The following is a 21,385-nucleotide window of genomic DNA, read 5'->3' as shown; positions in this document are numbered from 1 at the left end:
AATATATTTTCTAAATAAACTAAACAAAGATGAACTAGACAATTATGTTATTTGTGAAGAGTGTTAGTTGAGAGACCTGAGGGAAAAAGACCTTTGGGGTGGCCGAGACGTAGATGGGAGGATAATATTAAAATGGATTTGAGGAAAGTGGGATATGATGATAGAGACTGGATTAATTTTGTACAGGATAGGGACCGATGGCGGGGTTATGTAGAGCGGCAATGAACCTGCGGGTTCGTTAAAAGCCATTTGTAAGTAAATAGGCCTAAGTAAATGAGGAAAGGGATTTAGTTATTCTCTGCTGAAACAAATGTGACGTATATCTGGGGGAATGTTTAAAGAAAAGTACTTTTCACACCAAAACCTCAAATCTGCAACAGCTTCCCAACAACATTGATATTGTTATCGGGGCTTTAACACCGGAAGTGTTCCGTTGTGATGAATGCAGTGGTCACACACTTGGAATATGTTGTTCGTAATTTAAGGATACATGATGACTGTTATTTTCTGATAATATTGCCAATTAATCGTTGTAACCGATTCATTCGTTGACTTACTCCCTCCCCCCAATTTGTATAATCATTTGTATTTTTTTTGTAGTTGTGATATATCTGATGGAAAACAAAAGTATTTGCAATGGATACTACAGACATGTGGACCTGTTCACTGTTTAACTATACTGTCCATTAATAATACCAAAATGATATTCACATCAATTGATAAAGTGAAGCTAACTCATTTATGAAGTATCACTATTAATATACAAACAAACCTAGTTCCTCATGAGCTCAAGTAGTGAAGGAATAATTCTACCAATATTAGGAGCCTAAGGAGTGAAACTTCCTTAACACGTGGCTTAAGAAATAACAGACTACAAAGGAGATCCAAACCCCATATTCACATATTTGCAATGACTGTCTCTCTTGACTGTTTTTTTAGAACTATTAAAATAATGTATACCCCAATTTACAATATCTATTTTTTTAATATTTTACTTTCCATTTCTCCATTATATATATATATATATATATATATATATATATATATATATATATATATATATATATAAATAGGATGCTTAGACAGAGTGTTTCAAAAATAAGGGGCATAATTTCAGGTATGTATTTCCCACATGTAGACAATCAAAATAGTTCATTACAACATGTGTCCGGAAATTCTTTATTTCCGAGTTATGGCCTTCACAACATTGAAATTCACCGGAACGTTTTTCTTTCCGCAGGTCGTTGCCGTCAAAGGACACATTAAGAGGGCACTCTGACAGTTCATTCCGACGCGAAGGTTACATTCAGTGTTGTGTAGGCGTTACACTATGCGACATGTATTCAAATCAAGAGCTGGCAGAGATATACTTCATGTACGGTAAGGCGGACGGCAATACTGCGCTGGCTCGTCGTTTGTACCAGGAGAGGTAGCCTACCCACAGCTACAATGTCCAGATCGGAAGACATTTGTACGTCTCCATTACCGTCTGTGCGAGTATGGAAAATTTAACTCTCCTGGTTTGGGAAGGAGACGACCAAGATCTACAACTCCAGAAGTACAGGAGGAGATTCTGGAGGCTGTGAACATGACTCCTTCTATCAGCACACGAAGGTTAGCGTTGCAAGTCAATGTTCCTCATACGACTGTCTGGAGACTGTTGAAAGAGTATCACATTTGCAACGTGTACAGGCCCTGTCACCAGCAGATTACCCTGCACGAGTTAGGTTCTGTCAGTGGTTCTTGCAGCAGTGTGGTGTAAATCCGAACTTTCCTGCCTTAGTATTATTTACAGATGTAGCACAGTTCACACGAGATGGCATAACAAATTTCCACAATCAGCATAATGGACGTATGAAAACCCACGTGCAACTGTTCCATCTCATCACCAGGTGCGGTTCTCCCTCAACATGTGGGTCGGTATCATTGGTGATCGATTAGTTGGACCCCATGTACTACTTGTAAACAGACTTACGGGTCAGGCGTACACAAACTCCCTGGAAAACACCATACCTCATGTTTTAGAGGACACTCCACTGATCAATCGTCAACACATTCACTTCTTAAATGATGGCGCTCCTGCACACTTCAGTCGTACGGCTCGCCGGTACTTGGATCGAAGGTTTCCTGATCTAAGGATAGGTAGAGTTGGCCCAATTGCTTGGCCTCCACGCTCACCTGATCTGAACCCTCTGGATTTATACGTGTGGGACCATTTAAAATCATTGGTTTATTCGTCTCCGGTGCCTGATTTGGAATCCCTTCGGAATCGAATTGTGGCATGTTCTGAGGACATACGCAATACTCCTGGACTTTGGGATCGTGTTCGCAGGTCAATGAGACATCGATGTGAGGTCAGTATTCAAGCAGGAGATGGACATTTTGAACATCTTCTGTAATGACAACGACCTGCGGAAAGAAAAGCGTTCCGGTGAATTTCAATGTTGTGAAGGCCATAACTCGGAAATGAAGCATTTCCGGACACATGTTGTAATGAACTGTTTTGATTGTCTACATGTGGGAAATACATACCTGAAATTATGCCCCGTATATTTTAAACACTCTGTATATTTAAAGACTACACAAATTTAATCTACAGTATTTCCTTCCAGAGGTGGTAATGTTTAATTCAATTCGAAAATTATAGTATTCCTTATTTTCGACTAAGGATACTTGTTGCTGAAAGATGGAAAATGAATTAGCTCAGATACTTCGATATCTTTTAATAAACCAAATTGAATTAGATTATGCAACAATAGCAGTAGAGCAAATGGACAGCTTCAAATACTTGGGGTGCACTATAAGCAATAACATGAGCTGCAGCCAAAAATTCAAAAAGAGTATAACAATGCAAAAGGAAGCTTTGGACGGTTTCCGTTGCAGATACTGCAACGAGATTGAAACCTTAGCACACGTCCTAGGATCCTCCCAACATGGAGTACTACTGAGAAATTTACGCCATCATAACATCCGAAAACTAATAGCACATGCCCTTAGAAAAAGATCCTAGAAAAAGAACCACGCCAAGCACTAAATTACCGCCGTAACAAGAACTTTGTGCCGTCCGCTGAAACGATGGAGTGAGATCGTAACAGACCACCAGGCTTAATACGTGATAGGAGGAGGAAGAAGAAGATTATTATGGTTATTATTATTGTTATTATTATTATTATTATTATTATTATTATTATTATTATTACCATCGTCATACTCATCATCATCAATATTATTAGAAAGGATATTCTCTACCAAATTCCCATCTCCCAAATTTCATCTCTCGTTGGTTGGCAGGTCTGATGTTACAAGTTCTCTGCGATTGTCAAGAATGACGACATAAGCTATTCAGTTAATCATTTCACCGATACGGCTGAACGCTTGGTCGCACAGTAACCAGTAGAGCATCAAGTAAAACAAAATAGTAACTTACCTTCTTACTTTTTCCTTACAGTAATCTCAAATTATTCGTTTCATATGAAAATAAGATTAGCATGACGGAGAACATGTGGAACAAATTGAGAAGTGGAGGATTACATTAGATATTTAATTAGGTGTGCCTGAGTGGGAGAGTGTTAGGCTTGCCCGGAGGGTACGATGTGGTGGTAGGAGAACAAGGGAAAGGTGGAACTAGGGTCGTGGTTAGTTCTCGCAATCGAGGAATAAGCTAGTCTAGTTTAGCGACTTTTCGACAGCAAGAATAAGCTCCATGGGTGTCGATGAATCAAACGAGCCTAGCTTTGCGACTTTTCGATAACAAGAACGGGGAAATGGGTAAACTTTTTTGTCGAGGGATCAACGAGTCTAGCTTCGCGATTTTTCGACAGCAGAGGTGTTCGAAGGAAGAACCGGGGTCGAGCAAGCAGGGTTGAACATGAGAGAATCGAAGTCAGGATTGCTACAAGGGTGAAAGGAAGGGTCTAGAGGCTCACATTGGGAGGAAATGTGAGGGCTTTCAGACTGTGAAATACGCTGAAGATCGTTGGGCTCCCGAGCTCTTTTATTACGAGTCACGGCTTCGCCCCGTCACGTGGCTAGTGACGTCACGTTTGCGCGGACCAATGGGGAGAAAGCATCACCTCATTTTCAAGATGAGTGCCTCGCCAGGCAATATTCTGCTGCTGTCTGGTAGTGATGGGGTAAAACGTGATTTTTCACTCACCGGTGAAGCAGTGACAGCTCGTTTTCGATCACGGTGATTTTAACCAGTGATCCAGTGATTAGAGGCGATTTTCAGTTGCCAGTGATGACGACAGACCTGAGCTATAGAGCGGCCTTGAATCAGATGATCACTGGTAGAGCAGTGATCTAGTGAGTGGAGGCGATTGGGAGTGAGTTCTCACTACGAAGTGCGACCAGTCAACTGTTTTGAATTAATATTGGAGAATGTGATCTTATGGGTCCATTGACAATGCAGAGAAAAGCAGAACTCAGAAAAAATATATTATGATGAAATCAGACACATTAGTTGAAATTATTTTCGGAATTTAAAAATAAAAATATTTAACTTAAATATTACCGATATTATGTAATTTTCATTTGGCACCATACGTAGTAAAGGTAGTATTAGTAGGCATGAATTGTTACATTAACCATAATAATTCTAGCCTCACCTTCCATTTTATTCACACGTTCCACAGTTATTTAGTATGGTGAAACGATTATAATATAGTTAAATATTAATGGTAATTCTCCAGAAAATCGACATCTAAGAAGGCAAAATTTTCTTTACCTTATCTGGCTTTTGTGATATGTATATAATGATGAACACGTGGCTTTAGTTTTTGCAGGTACAAATACTTTCAAAATAAAAATCTTTTGATGCTTGCCTGTATATTCTAGTGCGCTGTTGTAGCCCTCATTCTTCTGGTCATTTAACGACGCTGTATCAACTACTTGGTTATTTAGTGTCGATGGAATTGGTCATGACATGGTATGTGCCGAGATGAGGTCGAGGATTCGCAATAAGTTACCTACCTAACATTCGCCTTACGGTTGAAAAAACTGGGGAAAAACCCGAACCAGGCAATCAGCCCAAGCGGGAATCGAACCCACGTCTGAGTGCAACTCCGGAACAGCAGGAAAACATGCTACCGCCTGAGCTACGCCGGTGGCCCCTTTCTTCTTACTAGACCTAATTAATTTTCATTTGAATGAAAAAAATTCCGACTTTTTAATTGCGCTTCTGCAATTCCACCATGCTGACTAGTGAAATTTTTGCCTCACTGGTGAGCCACCATTTCCACCATGCTGACTAGTGAAATTTTTGCCTCACTGGTGAGCCACCATAACATTTTTAAAGCCCCGCTAATCTGCTAATTGCCAACATAACATGCGAGAGGTCCAGGATGAAATAATAGACAAATGGTGGTTTCCCTAGTATTGCTTTCATGGACCTCTAGACTGTTATATTTGAAACAAGAAGGGCACAAAGGCTACAACAGTGCATTAGAATATAGCTACACTATAGCTAACTATCGAACGATTTTTATGTTGGAAGTGTTTGCGGCTGCAAAGTAAAACCACTGTTTATGAATACATTCATCTCACAGGAGTCATAAATTGGTAGTTCTTCATAAAAGCTACTCTTGCACAATTTTTATACAGCTACACATGTTAAAAATTATCAAAACTTTAAAATCTTCAAAGTTTCCTGGGCCTCCGGGTAAAATTAATAACCTAGTTCTTAAAAATGTACCATACAAAGTTATGGCATATCACTAAGTTGTTCAACTTAGCACTGAAATTTCAATATTTTCCTTCATCACAAATCATCACAATCTGAAAAAGAAAAAAAATTCGTGTAATATCAAGCAGTTCAAAAATTACTCACCAGGTGGCAGAAGACTGCAAGTAAGACATTGAGCAATATGTTGAAATCACCAGGAAATAGTGGTATGTTACAGTTGCTTATGGTGCAGTGAGTAAATCACCGCTTGATCACTGTTTCACTGGTTAACGAACAGTTCACTCACTGGAGTGAAAGTGATTTTTTAATCACCGGTGAAAAATCGCTGCTAGTGATTTTTCCTTCCATCTCTACTGTCTGGTGGCCAAAGCTGACGACAAAGCTCTCACCCTACTGAATGTATGTAACACAGAGGGGAGAAATGATAATGCCGGGTGTGACCAGAAACGCCCATCTTCGATCTAAGAAGGGAGACCCAATGAATGTGTGATATAGCGAAACTTTTAAGTTGCAAATATAAAAATGAAAATGACATGAAATCTAGATAGTATCGGTACCATAAAGGACATAAAAATAATAAATACACAACAAGGCCTTCTTTACCACACCATCATTAATACAAGTACAAAATAATAGAGAACAGTAAATAAAAAAATTAATAAAACCACAAACACAAATACAAGAAAACAGAGATGCAAAAAGAAGGGAGGAAAATAATATAAGTACCAAGATAAAATCACAATAGATACAAAAATACTAATAAAATTTATTATTTGACTATAATATTTAATAACTAAAAGAAATAACTAAACATTTAAAACAAATGAAACTGATTGTGCAAATTTTAGGGGAAACGTTGAGGTAGTTTAACGCTGGGGAAGAAAGTTGAAGTGTTTTGTTATATTGACAATTACCAGTTTTTGTAGGTATGTGAATAAACATGGCAGTAGTTAAGTTAAAGTTACCTACTCATTTATTACTCATTATTGTTTACTAATGTAAAATTCTGTTATTGATATAAATTATTATATACAGTATATAAATAATTTAGAAGTTAATTCCAATTTTGGATTAGAAACTTTTCGAGTTTTGCTTAGACTTCGAATTAAAAAGATTGCACTCTATATTTTATTTGTAAATCATATGTTCAATTAATTTATAACCGTTTTTTCTTGTTTTGTTCAATTTTGTACACTCTTTCACAGCCCTTAAAACTGTTTCTTCAGAGTGTATTTGTTTTCTATATTTTTTGTCTGCCTCATTCTCTGATCCTGATTAAACCGCAGGAGCTACTTAAAACTTTTACACAATTTAAGTTTTGTCTTACTTCTTGTGTTTATCTCTAAAAAGTTGTTAGATTGTAACATTAATTTATTTTAATATATGGCGTCTTTAAGACTATCATAAAACTCCCTATTTTCAGCTGTTATACTGTTAAATCTATACTAATAATAAATCTGTAGCCAAAATTTTTCTGGTAATTTTTTATTTTCCAAAAATAATTGGTGTTAACATGTATAATTAACCATCCTGAAATCGAAAATTGCTTCTTTGAAAATTTTGTTTGTATGTCTGTCTGTCTCTCTGTCTGTCTTTATGTCTGTCTGCCTATCTGTCTGTCTGTCTGTCTGTCTGTCTGGATGTTTGTTACCTTTTCACGCGATAATGTCTGAACGGATTGCGATGAAAATTGGAATGTAAATTAAGTTCGTTGTAACTTAGATTTTAGGCTATATGGCATTCAAAATACTTTATTTAAAAGGGGGGTTATAAGTGGGCCTGAATTAAATAAATCGAAATATCTCGCTTGTTATTAATTTTTGTGAAATATGTTACATAACAAAAGTTTCTTCACAAATGATTTCCGATAAGTGTTATTCTTTGAAAAATTTTTATAGGACTGATATTTAATGAGATAAATGAGTTTTAAAATTAAAATAACTGCCATCTAAGGCGGTGTAATGAAATAAAAAAAAATGACAGTCTATAAGGGGCCTTGGACAACAACAATCGAAAGCTATGAATATAGCCTACAGAGAAAGTTTCTGTATCTGTATGAAGTAATATCGGAAGCTAAATTAACCGATTTGTATAATTAATTATTATTTCACCATTGGAAAGTGTAGTTTCTCTAGATGGACATAATGCTATAATGTTATTACAGTAACTTCTGAGTGAATCGAGGACTGGTAAGATTAAAATAGCTTCTTATGCACAGAAAACTTGATAGGCTATTCTGTACATTTTTATTCCATGCATAATTTTGATAGGACTGATATTTAAGGATATACAAGACTTTTAAAATAACAATACAATACATTTTCACCGCCGCCTCAGATTATAGCGTTGTTGTTCCTGCAGTAACTCCTATGTGTATAATATAAAATTTTTGAGTAGAAAGAAAAAACACATTTATTCATTCCATGGCAATGGTACATAGGAGATCGTGAATTCCTACATTTTCGAAAGAAAGAAATATAATTACATATCACATACCACTATTTAAGTTATTTGAAGGGTTCAGAACCATAGTGGGCCAAGCGCCATTTACTGAAGACGTAGAAAACAAGGGTTAAAATTAAGTTATTAGTCCATAATTCAATGGAAACATATAGCAAGTAATATAAAGTATACACATTAAAACTAAAAGATATGTCAATCTTCATTAAACTAAGGTTCCATGTAATAACAATAAAAGAAACATGTTAAAAGAATTGTCATTGCACCAAATGAGTAGTTTCTGGATCAAAATGATCGCATTTTCATTTCTTTAATACAATTTAAATCAAGTAACATATTAAACGATTTATCCTTCTATCAAACACTAATGTTCCCTGGATCAAATGTGCTATTTTAATTATGTAATTACTTTATATTTATTTCTAACGGGTGCAGCGGAGCGCACGGGTACGGCTAGTACGAAAATAATTTTAGTGTAAAATGTTCTTGTAACTCACGAATCTGTATCGTTCGTCAGATATTGGAACTAAATTCGTGGAAAATCAGGCTCTCTGCTATCTAAACTATAAACATGAATGATTCCTTAGTTCCTGAATGAAACTTGTTAGCTTGGCACCCACGTACGTAACATTTACATACATAATAAATTTACGACTAAGAGGAATGTGGTTCCGTCAGGAAGGATTGCCTTCACCGACTATTTACACGGTGAAGGTCAGGCAAGCCATTACAGACATGAGTGAAAGAGACTGTCAGTTATAAATATCTACAAAGCTACGTAACTTCCTTCCACGTTAAAATGCAAAGCGCATGCAACAATAAACAGCTGATGTGAATAATATTTATCAATCGTTTGTACTCTGTTACAACACCGGGAAACCTGCCGCAGGATATTCTAGCCCAAAGGAATTTGCACTAATTATAAATCAAAGACAAATTACGAGTGTTTTCTCTTTTTGTGGCTAATATTATGATTGTTAATGCAGAAAACATAGTCCTGCTTACAAATTCTAATCAGATTATATTGATCAATATAGCCAGAAGGTATCAAAGAAACAATATAGTCACAAGAATAACATTCGCTCGACTTACACTGCTGCGAGAACGACCCTAAATTTGTAGACGTTGACTTACTTACTTAATTACTTATTTACAAATAGCTTTTAAGGAATCCGCAGGTTCATTGCCGCCCTCACATAATCCCCTATCCTGTGCAAGATTAATCCATTCTCTATAATCATATTCCACCTCCCTCAAATCAATTTTAACAGTATCCTCCCATCTACGTCTCAGCATCTCCAAAGGTATTTTTCCCTCCGGTCTCTCAACTAGCACTCTATATGCATTTCTGGATTCGCCCATAAGTGTTACATGCCCTTTCCCATCTCCCATCTCAAACATCTGGATTTAATGTTCCTAATTATGACAGGAAAAGAATTAAATGCGTGCAGTTATGCGTTGTGTAACTTTCTCCATTCTCCTGTAACTTCATCCCTCTTAGCCCCAAATATTTTCCTAAGAAACTTATTCTCAAATAGCCTTAATATCTGTTCCTCTCTCAAAGTGAGAGTCCAAGTTTCACAATCATACAGAACAACCGGTAATATAACTGTGTTATAAATTCTGACTTTCATATTTTTTGACAGCTGACTGGATGACAAAAGCTTCTCAACCGAATAATAAACAGCCATTTCCCATATTTATTCTGCGTTTAATTTATTTCCGATTGTCATTTATATTTGTTACTGTTGCTCCAAGATATTTAAATTTTTCCACAACTTCGAAGGATAAAGCACCAATTTTCATGTTTTCATTTCGTACAATATTCTCGGCACGAGACACAATCATATACTTTGTCTTTTGGAGATTTAATTCCAAACCTATCGCTTTACTTGATTCAAGTAAAATTTCCGTGTTTTCCCTAATCGTTTGTGGATTTTCTCCTAACATATTCACGTTATCCGCATAGACAAGAAACTGATGTAACCCGTTGAATTCCAAACCCTGTTTGTTATCCTGAAATTTCCTAATGGCATACGAAGTTAAAAAGTAATGGCGGTAGTGCATCTCAATGCTTTAGCCCGCAGTGAATTGGAAAAGCATCAGATAGAAACTGGCCTATACGGACTCTGGTGTAAGTTTCACTGAGACACATTTTAATTAATCGAACTAGTTTTTTGGGATTATCAAATTCAATGAGAATATTATGTAAAACGTCTCTCTTAACTGAGTCATATGCCTTTTTTTAAATCTATGAATAACTGATGTACTGTACCCTTATACTCCCATTTTTTTCTCCAATATCTGTCGAATACAAAAAATCTGATCAATAGTCGATCTATTACGTCTAAAACCACACTGATGAGCCCCAAATAATTTCATCTACTTACGGAGTTAGTGTTCTCAAAAGAATATTGCACAAAATTTTGTACGACGCGACGTCGCCATACTGAGAAAATGAAGTTTTATGTTTGGAGAATAGCTATTGTGGTCACGGAGAAATTGTATTCTAACGTTCTAGTAAAGCAGTTGCTTGTGGGATATTGAGTTACCTATAGTCTATTCCAGTCTTTAGATCTGTACTTTACTTTTTTTATATTAGCCTATGGTATTATTTTTATTTAACACAGTGTCAATTCTCGTTATGTTCTTATTTTCTGTAATATGTTAGTATTTTGTTATTTCACTCTTTGTTAAATCTCACTGCTTGTTTACTTTGTGATCTGGTATAGTGTAAGAGAAGGTCCTATGGTCTTAACTCTGCCAGTATAAATAATTAAATAAGTAACTAAGTAAGTAGGTTAAAAATAAATAAATAAATAAATAAATAAATAAATAATAACATAATTAAAATAAATAAATAAATGTATGTGCAAGGTACACTGGGGTTCAAAGATACCAGACTCATACTAATCGATAGTGATCGATAATTTGATGGTTTCAGTGTGGTTTCTTACTTCTATGAGAAGAACCAGTCAATGTTGGAAATCATACAATACCTGTATTATAGATTTTAATATTTCATCTCCCTCTGCTGATTGTAAGACAAAACTGGAAACTGTTGATATTGTCAATTATGGGTATACTTTATGCTTAATCTACATAATCATTTTCCCCGACACACTTTTAATCGCCCCAATAATGGTGCCACCTATTGAGAACTAGCGGAACTATTTCAATGTTTGTAAATTATTTATATGTTTAGTTCTGACTTATCCCGTGATTAGAAAGTTCGCTTACACGATTATAAAATCATAGGTCAGATATCTTTGAACTCCGGTACTAATAAACTTCTCCTTTACATTGAAGCAACATAACACGAAAATTGAACAATGGTAGAATTATACAAAACCAGTTTTCAGGTACAGCTCCCTGTTAAGCTGACTTGAATAATTTCAACGGAAAAATTATTATACCGGGGCCGGGCATCAAATCCGGCTGGGCGCGCATACGCTCTACCGACAGAACTACCCAGGAACTCTACCATACCCAGGCTCAAATATTCCTTTATATCTGCATACCTCAAGTGAGTTGACACCAGCATTGAGTGCACACCAAGTTCTGTGTAACTTAAATTTGTGGTTTCCTGTTAACGAACAGTGGAGCATTAACGTGCCCAGCCAAAGGTCTCGGGTTCGATACCGGAACCCGGAAGAATTTTTTCCTTGAAATTATTCAAGTCAACTTCACAGAAAGCCAGATGTGTATAATACACGTCACTGTTTAGATGTGTCTCCATTATGCCATTTCCGTTCGTGAGTACTTCAATGAAGTGTTTCCACAAGCTGGATTAGCCGTGGGTCACTCATCCTCTCAAGAGGCCACCTCGCAGCTGAACTCACAACCAGTGTTGCCAACTCAGAATTCCATTTACCGCTGCACAAGCTTAAAAAACCCTCTAAACTGTCGTTAAAAAACTCCAGATTTTTCTCAACATATCACTTCCAAATTTTAAATACAAACTATACAGTTTTAGGAACTGAAGAATTTTATATAAATATAGATTAAATTATGGAATGTGTATGACTTTGTAGGCTCTATGTTCTATGCAAAATCGTCTTCATATTCGTACAGAGTTTTACGCTGCATATTTCTTCAAAATTGAATGAAATAGATCAAGAACATTATATCGGAACTTCTGAAATAATCACATTCTCAATCGCACCAGTCGGTTCGAAATCTGATTTCACACTGAGCAGGAGACGTGCCTGCCAACAATGAGACTGGTTTTTACTTTTAAGTATGTCTGTGTTACATGAACAGTGTTGCCAACTCAGAATTCCATTTCCCGCTGCACAAGCTTAAAAAACCAGCTAAACTGTAGTTAAAAAAACTCCAGATTTTTCTTAACACATCACTTCCAAATTTGAAATACAAACTATGAAGTTTTAGGAACTGAAAAATTTTATATAAATATAGATTCAATTATGGAAAGTGTGTCACTTTGTAGGCTCTATGTTCTATGCATAATCGTCTTCATATTCGTACAGAGTTTTAAGCGGCATACAGTATTTCTTCAAAACTAAATGAAGTAGATAAAAAATATTATTATATTGGAACTTTGGAAATAATCACATTCACAATCACAACAATCGGTTCGAAATCTGATTTCAGACTGAGCAGGAGACGTGCCTGCCAACCAGTGTTGCCAACTCAGAAATCCATTTACCGCTGCACAAGCTTAAAAAAACTGCTAAACTCTAGTTGAAAAACTCCAGATTTTTCTTAACACATCACTTCGAAATATGAAACAGAAACTGTACAGTTTTAAGAACTGGAGAATATTATAAAAATGTAGACTAAATTAAGGAAAGTGTGTATCACTTTGTAGTCTCTTTGTTCTATGCAAAATCGTATGGACAATTAAATCCGAATATTTTGCATTCAATATCACCTTACACCATTTACACCGAGCTTTCCAACTATCACCGGCAACTTCTTCCACCCAATCTTTCAACACATTATGTTTTTTATGCGGCATATTTCTTCAAAATTGAATGAAGTTGATCAAGAATATACTGGACACTTCGGAAACAATCACATTCACATTCACAACAGTCGGTTCGAAATCACACTGAGCTGGAGACGTGCTGTGAGTTATCATAAATTAAAATATAATTCAGTTCATTCTCTACTTTTTATCATTAAATATATCAATTCATTTACAAAAACAATGCATACATGATTAGACTAATAGTTTAACGAATGTGGGACACCTTATTTATACAACAACAATGAATGAGGCAGGAAATGGACGTGGTTGTACCAAATCGAGTTAACATAAAACGTTGATATACTTATACTCGCACAATGAAAAATTGTGATAATACCATATTAAACTATGGTTTATGATTAACTCATATTGTTGTCCGCAAATACATTTAAAAAAGAATTACAGAATATCTTTACACAAAAAAACTTAAAGATATCGTTTCCCTCTGTCAGAATCATAAAAAAGAGTGAAATAAATAGCTAGACGCTGACGGTAAAATTCTGTAGCTTACCGTAGTCCTGAAAACACCAAATTTAGTTACAAAACCGCTGACTTGGCAACACTGCTGCCAACAATGAGACTGGTTTTAACTTTTAAGTATGTCTGTATTATATGAACTATGATGCGGAATGATAAATTAAATATATAATAAATAAAAATAATTCAGTTCATTATCTATTCTTTATGATTAAATATATCGATTCATTTACAGAAACAATGCATACATTAGATTAAGAGTTTAACGAATGCGGCATACCTTATTTGTACAACAACAATGGATAAGGCAGGAAACGGACCAAATCAAGTTAACATAAAACGTTGATATTTTATACTCGCACAATGAAAAAATGTGAAAATACCATACTAAACTCTGGGTTATGATTAGCTAACATTGTTGTGCGCAAGTACATATAAAAGCAATTATAACATCTTTACAGAAAAAAACAAAACTTAAAAATATCATTTCCCTCTGCCGGAGTCATAAAAAAAAACGCTAAACAAATAGCAGGCCGCTGAAGGTAAAATTCTGTAGCTGACCATAGTCCTGAAAACACCAGATTTAGCTACAAAACCGCTGACTTGGCAACACTGCTCACAACTTGTGACAATATGCTGTGGGGTTTCATCAAGAGCATTGTTGCACAGGATCGGTAAAATATCACTGATGAATTGAAGGACGCCGTGTGACGCGATTTTCAATAGATTACACAACAATGCTGAGGCGAATGCTACACCGAATCTGGCGACCAGTGTTGCCATATTTAGCGATAAGTCGCTAAATCTAGGGCATTTTGAATCAGTCTCGGGGACAAATTTTGTAAAATACGATTAGCGAATTTTCTGCTGATTTTTTTTATTCTGCCACTTCTTTCTTTCCTTTAAGTTAAAACATTCAACTGAAGTCATGCACTTCTTAGTTTCAGGAAAGGCATATATCTGTGATCAGTGATCAGGGGTGAAAGATGCTGATTCAATTATTCTCACGGGCTAGGTCTCTCTCTCAATGCTACTGCTCCAACACCCATAACAGTGGTAACTTTGACTGACACGTGACGAATCGCAAGCTGCAGCTAATGTGATCTTGGTTCTTCCCTGCAACTCTGAGGTTTTCCACTCCGAACCGATCCGAGGCAATTGAGTTTTGGAATTTTGTACAGATAGTTCTTGTGAAGCGAATGAGACTGTGATTTTCGCTGGTTTTAATATATTTAATATATATTTGAAAAGTGTTACAATTTGGCAGAAAGTGTAGTGTCAATGATGGGATCAAATGTAGTGTATTCACAATCAGCTGTTCTCATATCTTCCATCTTCAACATCACTGCCGTCAACAATACAACCAGACTCTGCAGACGAACGAGGAAATGATATTTTTCTCTACATATGTATGTTTTCCTTATTTTTATTTAGTGATATGTCATTGTTAATTTTTAGCGACATTTCTGGGGATTTTTAAACAAAATTTGGAGAGATTTAGCTACTTTTTGTTGATAAGTTAGCGAGATTGTAGGGCGATATGTTGGCAACAGTGCTGGCGACGCATTATTTTTTATGCGGAGAATGATGGGGGACATACTGACCCATTGGACAGTTAGGATACACAGTTAGTGTAAAGTGGATGTATGTCTGCATTTTGACCGGAATTACATAAATAGTGTGTATATTTGAGGTATTTATAGGGGGTAACGGGACTTTGTGCCCACTCTGTACATCTCCAAGATATATCTCCTGTTCTCATATTACGCCTCTCAATGTATTTGAAGTTAGCTCAGTAATACATTTATATGTCACGATTTGTAACTAAAATCCATTTCAACATTAAAAGAGGCAAGATATGATAAATACAGCTATTATCACTGTCAGCAATATGTTCTTCATCGTAGCAGCACTAATAGCATAAGAACGATAAACAATATTATTATCAAGTGGTTCACTACAAGGAAAACAACTTAAATAACATAACAGCGTCACCAGAAGGAAAAAACATATGAATAACGTCTACATCACACCTACACCTATGTTATCAACAAAACATTTGAATAAAGTCAACTCGTTTGTTTTCCGTATGTCACCAGCTTAAAAAAAAAAAAAAAAAAAAAAACACACACACACACACACACACACAAGAATATCGTCAACATGACAACCCCTCCCCTACGTCACCAGGAATACTACATGATTAACATTAAACTAACATCAACAAGCCAACGGCGTAGCTCAGTCGGCTACGGCTCTTGCCTACTTGGGTTGCTTACCTGGTTGGGTCTTTTTGAGATTTTTCCCAACCGTAAGGCGAATGTCAGGTAATGTATGGTGATTTCTCGGCCTCATCTCGCCAAATAACATCTCGCTATCACCAATCCCATCAACGCTAAATAATCTAGTATGTAGTTGCTACAGCGTCGTTAAATAACCAAGTAACAAAATTAAGAAGACACGTTACCTAAGCGTTACTTCGGCGCAGAGACTACAACGTGTTCATAATATGAGGCGTTCAGGAGTCAACATGATTAACTCCACTTTTGGTTATTTCAGAGTTTCTAAGTTGGCAATGTATTAAATTGACCATATTTTCAAAGTGATTAACTCCATAGTTCAGTAAAAAGCCCACAGAATGCAATATTATTCTTGACTACAACACAGAATCAATTGTGTGTATTCAACTTTAACCTTGAATATCTCAAAATCTTTGGAAAAGGAGTTAATCATGTTGACTTCTGAACGCCTCATATGTGCGTCCGTTTCGTCTGCAATATTAGCCGGGCTGATCACATAACACCATCCCTCGAAATGTTGTCCTTGCTCCGTCTAGAAGATCGTAGGAAAATCCACTGTCTTTCCCTCCTCTTTCACATGTTGCATTTCTCCACTCCTGCCTATCTTGCGTCCCGTATTCAAAATTTATCCACCCAACATATCCTAGACACACGATCACAACACTCCTCAATATTATCCATTCCCTCCCACCGAGAATCTACATATTCATCTTCTATCACTGTGGCTGTTCCTCGGCTTTGGAATTCCCTACCGAGTAATGTCAGGGACTGTCAGACATCAAGCCAATTTAAGAATAGGAAATATTTTTGTAACAATTCTTGTTAATAATAGCTGTTTCAGGTTTCTCAATGTGTAATGGTTTTATATATAACGGAATAAATACTGTATTTAAATTGCCTCATTATTATTATTATTATTATTATTATTATTATTATTATTATTATTATTATTATTATTTCTTACCAATGTTTATTATTGTCTCACTAACATTACTTATCCAACTTTCATTATTTACTTTCACGTTGTTTTATGGTCTAGATATTAATGTAATAACTACAGTATGTAACCAATTGTATCCAATCAGAATTAGAGTCTGGCTGGGCGGAAGAGAAGGCCTACTGGCCTTAGCTCTGCCAGATTAAATAAATAAATTTATTGTTATTATTATTATTATTATTATTATTATTATTAGCCACCGGCGTAGTTCGGTCGGCTAAGGCCTTAGCCGTTTCGGAGTTGTACTCAGGCGCGGTTTCGATTCCCGTTCGGGCTGATTAACTGGTTATGTTTTTCCGAGGTTTTCTCAACCCTAAGGCAAATGTCAGGTAATCTATGGAGAATCCTGAGCTCAAACATTTATTCAATTTGAAGGAATCGAGGCATAATCTGAGAATCAGTATTATACGTCATTTTGAGCAAAAAAATATCATAATTACGTCCGTTGATCAGACTTTGAGTTTAATCTGTTCGGATCCTAGAAAAGTAGAAGCAGTTGTAAGCCGAATTAAAGGCGATCACTTAATTGAAGAGTTCAGAACCATAGTGGGCCAAGCGCCATATATTAAAGACGTAGAAAACAAGGAATAAAATTAAGTTAGTACCATAATTCAATGGAAAAATACAGCAAGTAATATAAAGTATGCACATCAAAACTAAATGATATGTCAATCTTCATTAAACTATGGTATTCACTTACCTTTAACCCTTACTTTCTTCGTTTTTAATAAATGGCGCTTGGCCCACTATCGCTCTGAACCCTTTAATTATACCTGTTATTGGTGCTATGGCTTCAATTGCTCCAGTTATTGGTCAGGTTTAACAATATTCATGGCTGGCGTAGGAGGTATTTTTGATCACGATTTAAATATATACATTGATTTATCACTTTTTTCTTCTTGATATTCAATTTCATTCTTATTTCTGCTACGTTATTTTTTAAAAATACACAGAATTACTATCAAAATACTGTATCAAACAGAAAAAAGCTACATCTCAGTTTGCAATCCGATTTTCAATCATTCTTCCACTCTGCACAGATGTGAATCGAGCACGTAGCATTTTGCAGCTCGGCACAGCTGATAAAAGCAGCAGAGTTCACAATACGCGCAGGTTCTCTTGTTTGTACTTTATTGAGAGACCTGCTAATGCTCGAGAAATGTTTTGGACAAACCTTCGTATCGATATTATACATCGCCTTGTGTCTAGAAGAGACATCTTCCAATGTAAGATTGCAAAATGCTGATATTAGACCTACTCATCGACAGCTGATGTCACCAGACCTTCTCTCTGTACCAGTGTTGCCAATTCAGCGGTTTTCCCGCTAAATCTAGCTTTTTTGGATAACCGTCTCGCGGGTAAAATTATATCATCCCGCTTAGCGGGAATACTAGTGGTTTTTAATCTTTGAAGTTTCTGAAAAGAAAATATTCTTATTAGCGGTATTGTTGTTTTTGCGAGTTTAATACCGGTTGATTCTAACAATCGGACAGTAAAAAAATGTAAGTGTGGTGTCATTCTAATTAGACGTTAAACATCGAACATCTGCTGTCGCCGTGCACTAGTACTTCACATGATCCACAAAGACTTTAATAATTATAGTAGAAATTACATACAGACTAAATTCAATTGCTTAAAGAATATTATTTGTGTAAGACGTGTACCATGACAGTATTAACTGTTATCGTTTTATAAATATACCGGTACAATATCGTTAAACCTTTCTCTGTGCTATTTATCAGTAAATAATTTAGATGTGGGGCCTCAAGAGCAGCAACAGTTTCGTAAAGAGTGGCTATGTGAAATGTAACATAAAGACAAACACAATTGAATTCTGGAGCGAAGTAGCCATTTACAGGGACGCATCAAATATAAATCCTTTTCAAGAATTGCTTGATCTTATTGTTTTCTTGGTCCAATGCTCAAGTGAAGAGAATATATTTTTTTTTAGTATGATGAATGTCGTGAAGTCTACGAAAACGGATTAGGACAGAATTAATGGATGCAATTCTGACAATACGGGCAGGTCTGGATCATATGAACAAGTGTTGGAAGAATTATCAGGTACCCCCAGAGGTTTTGGAGAAAATAGGTACCTTGACTACATACAAAAATGAAAGTGGACAGGCTAGGAATAACTTACTACCCCGGGGACCTCACAGTCACAGTATTATATTCCCGCGTTAGAAGGTTCAGATGGAGATGATCCAGAGGAGCTACTAATTTGAGTGAGTGATTTTTAAATTACATGTTTCTTATCAATACTAATTGCACGCGTATAAAATTGTATGTCTTACATAGTGCCGAAACGAAAACTTCATTGACCAACATCTGCGAAATTTAAACTTGTGCGCTATACCACTTTTATTATTATTATTATTATTATTATTATTATTATTATTATTATAAAATTTAATAATAAATACGTATTAAATCTAGATATTTTTGTTAGAAAATCGCGGGTTTTCGAAAGCCATCTAGCGGGATTATATGAACAACTATTGGCAACACTGCTCTGTACTTCATATCACAGAGGAATCAGACTCTCCTTAGTGCAGGTCCTACTGTTTGCACTTAGCATTAAGACGCAAACAAGTCATAAGCAGAGCTAGGAACTTCGTACCGATCTCGTTATTCAGGGAGCGACCAGCCAGGAAATGGGCACACAAAACGAGCGACCTGTGCGACCAACGGCCGCCTTGGAGTGCATCATGTTCATGTTAAAATCCCTTACTGCATGCAACAGAGCCAAATCGGCAGTATACAAGACGTTTGAGTAACAATATATTGTTCTACTGCAAATGTGAGCGAGATCCAATCCCTGTATAAACACAGTAAGTTTCCTAGCATTCTGTGTGCGTGCGTGCGTGCGTGCATGTGTGTGTATGTACAGTTTATTTCCTTCTTTGGTATTTACTTAGTAAACGTTACAATATATTTACGAAATGTATTATTTTATTATTAACCTATTGTTTTGCATCATATCAGTAAATGTTACATCCTGTGTTATATTTTATAGGTGCAAATCAGCCGTGGCGAAAATGTAATATGCCCCCAGCCACTGTGTAACCTGCAATGTGCATAGCACCTATGGAGGGAGGCGGACACCCGAAGGGGAAGTGAAGCAACTGTCTGACTTATTAACGGATTTTCATTTTCCTTACGTCAAGCACTTAAATATAATTTTATACAGTACAAGGCTACAAACTAATGTTTAGTACGTGTAACGAAGAAAGAAATGAAAAATAAATGAACAATATCACAACCTAAAATTAATTGTCTTCAGAATGTCTCTGCGACAAAGTTTAAAAAATCATTAATTATGTCACTTACTGCCAGTCGTAGTTGATCACGAAGGTATTTGTCTGTCAGTCGTGATCTAAATTTGGTACTTACTATTTTCAGTCTTGAAAGTAATTTTTCACAAATGTAAGTTGTAGCGAACATGGCTTCAACAGAGCAAGCGAAAGAACGAAGCTTCGGATATTTATTTTTTGGCAAAGAATTGAAAGTTCAACATTTGTCAAGTCCTTACATCTAGCTTTCATTTCACATCACATTGTAAATCAGTGAGTTCAAATTGGAGAGCTAACCGCATTATACGTACGTCTGCTGAAAAAGGGTCGACGTACAGAAATGATGATGATGATAATAATAATAATAATAATAATAATAATAATAATATTCATAATACTTAAACGTTTAATGTTTCATGAGTAACATGTAATATAATGCCGTTTTAAGTTGCACTACCGTTTTCCTCGTAATACTCGTTAACAAATCGTACATTTAATATTCTCATCATATTGACAGCAAAAAAAAAAAAAAAAGTCGTCCCATCCTATTTGAAACTTTCGTTTTTGTAGAGGTACATGGTTTCCAGACAGACATATGCCACTCGCAGATCAGAGACAAATACAAATTGGAACGGAGTTTGACTCCAGCACAGTCTACTATATACAGTCATGAAGCTCAATACGTAGTAAATATGCATACATTAGATAGTTGCTCACCACTAGGATCGCTAATATCGCCTCATTACAGGCAATGCAAAATATTGCCGGCACAGTCTATTGTTTCTAGCACCCTCAAAACTCAAGCTTCGTGACTGTATATAGTAGACTGTGACTCCAGTGAGTGAAAGGGTGGGGATGGAGGTTGGGGAAGGTAGGGAGGAAGAGAAATGCATAGCTATCACTGCGAGCCACAATGTCTCTCGAGTCACGTTCTCACCACGGCTGGTGTAAATGATGTAAATATGTAAAGAGCAATATTGTATCAATATCAATCAATATGTATGTAACAATTGGTGTAGTTATACATAAACATAATGATGTAACTAGCTGTGCATTTACGAATGTCCCATAGGTCTTTCTTTTCCGGAAACGAGAATATTGCCTTGACGAGTTTGTTTTTCTTTCCATTGTACCTTCCTATTTCTATGAATAGCTGTTTTGATGTGTTGATGACGTCTC

Source organism: Periplaneta americana, chromosome 16 (genome assembly GCF_040183065.1).
Source record: "Periplaneta americana isolate PAMFEO1 chromosome 16, P.americana_PAMFEO1_priV1, whole genome shotgun sequence".
NCBI classification, from domain to species: Eukaryota; Metazoa; Arthropoda; class Insecta; order Blattodea; family Blattidae; genus Periplaneta; species Periplaneta americana.
This window is presented reverse-complemented; position numbering follows the sequence as displayed.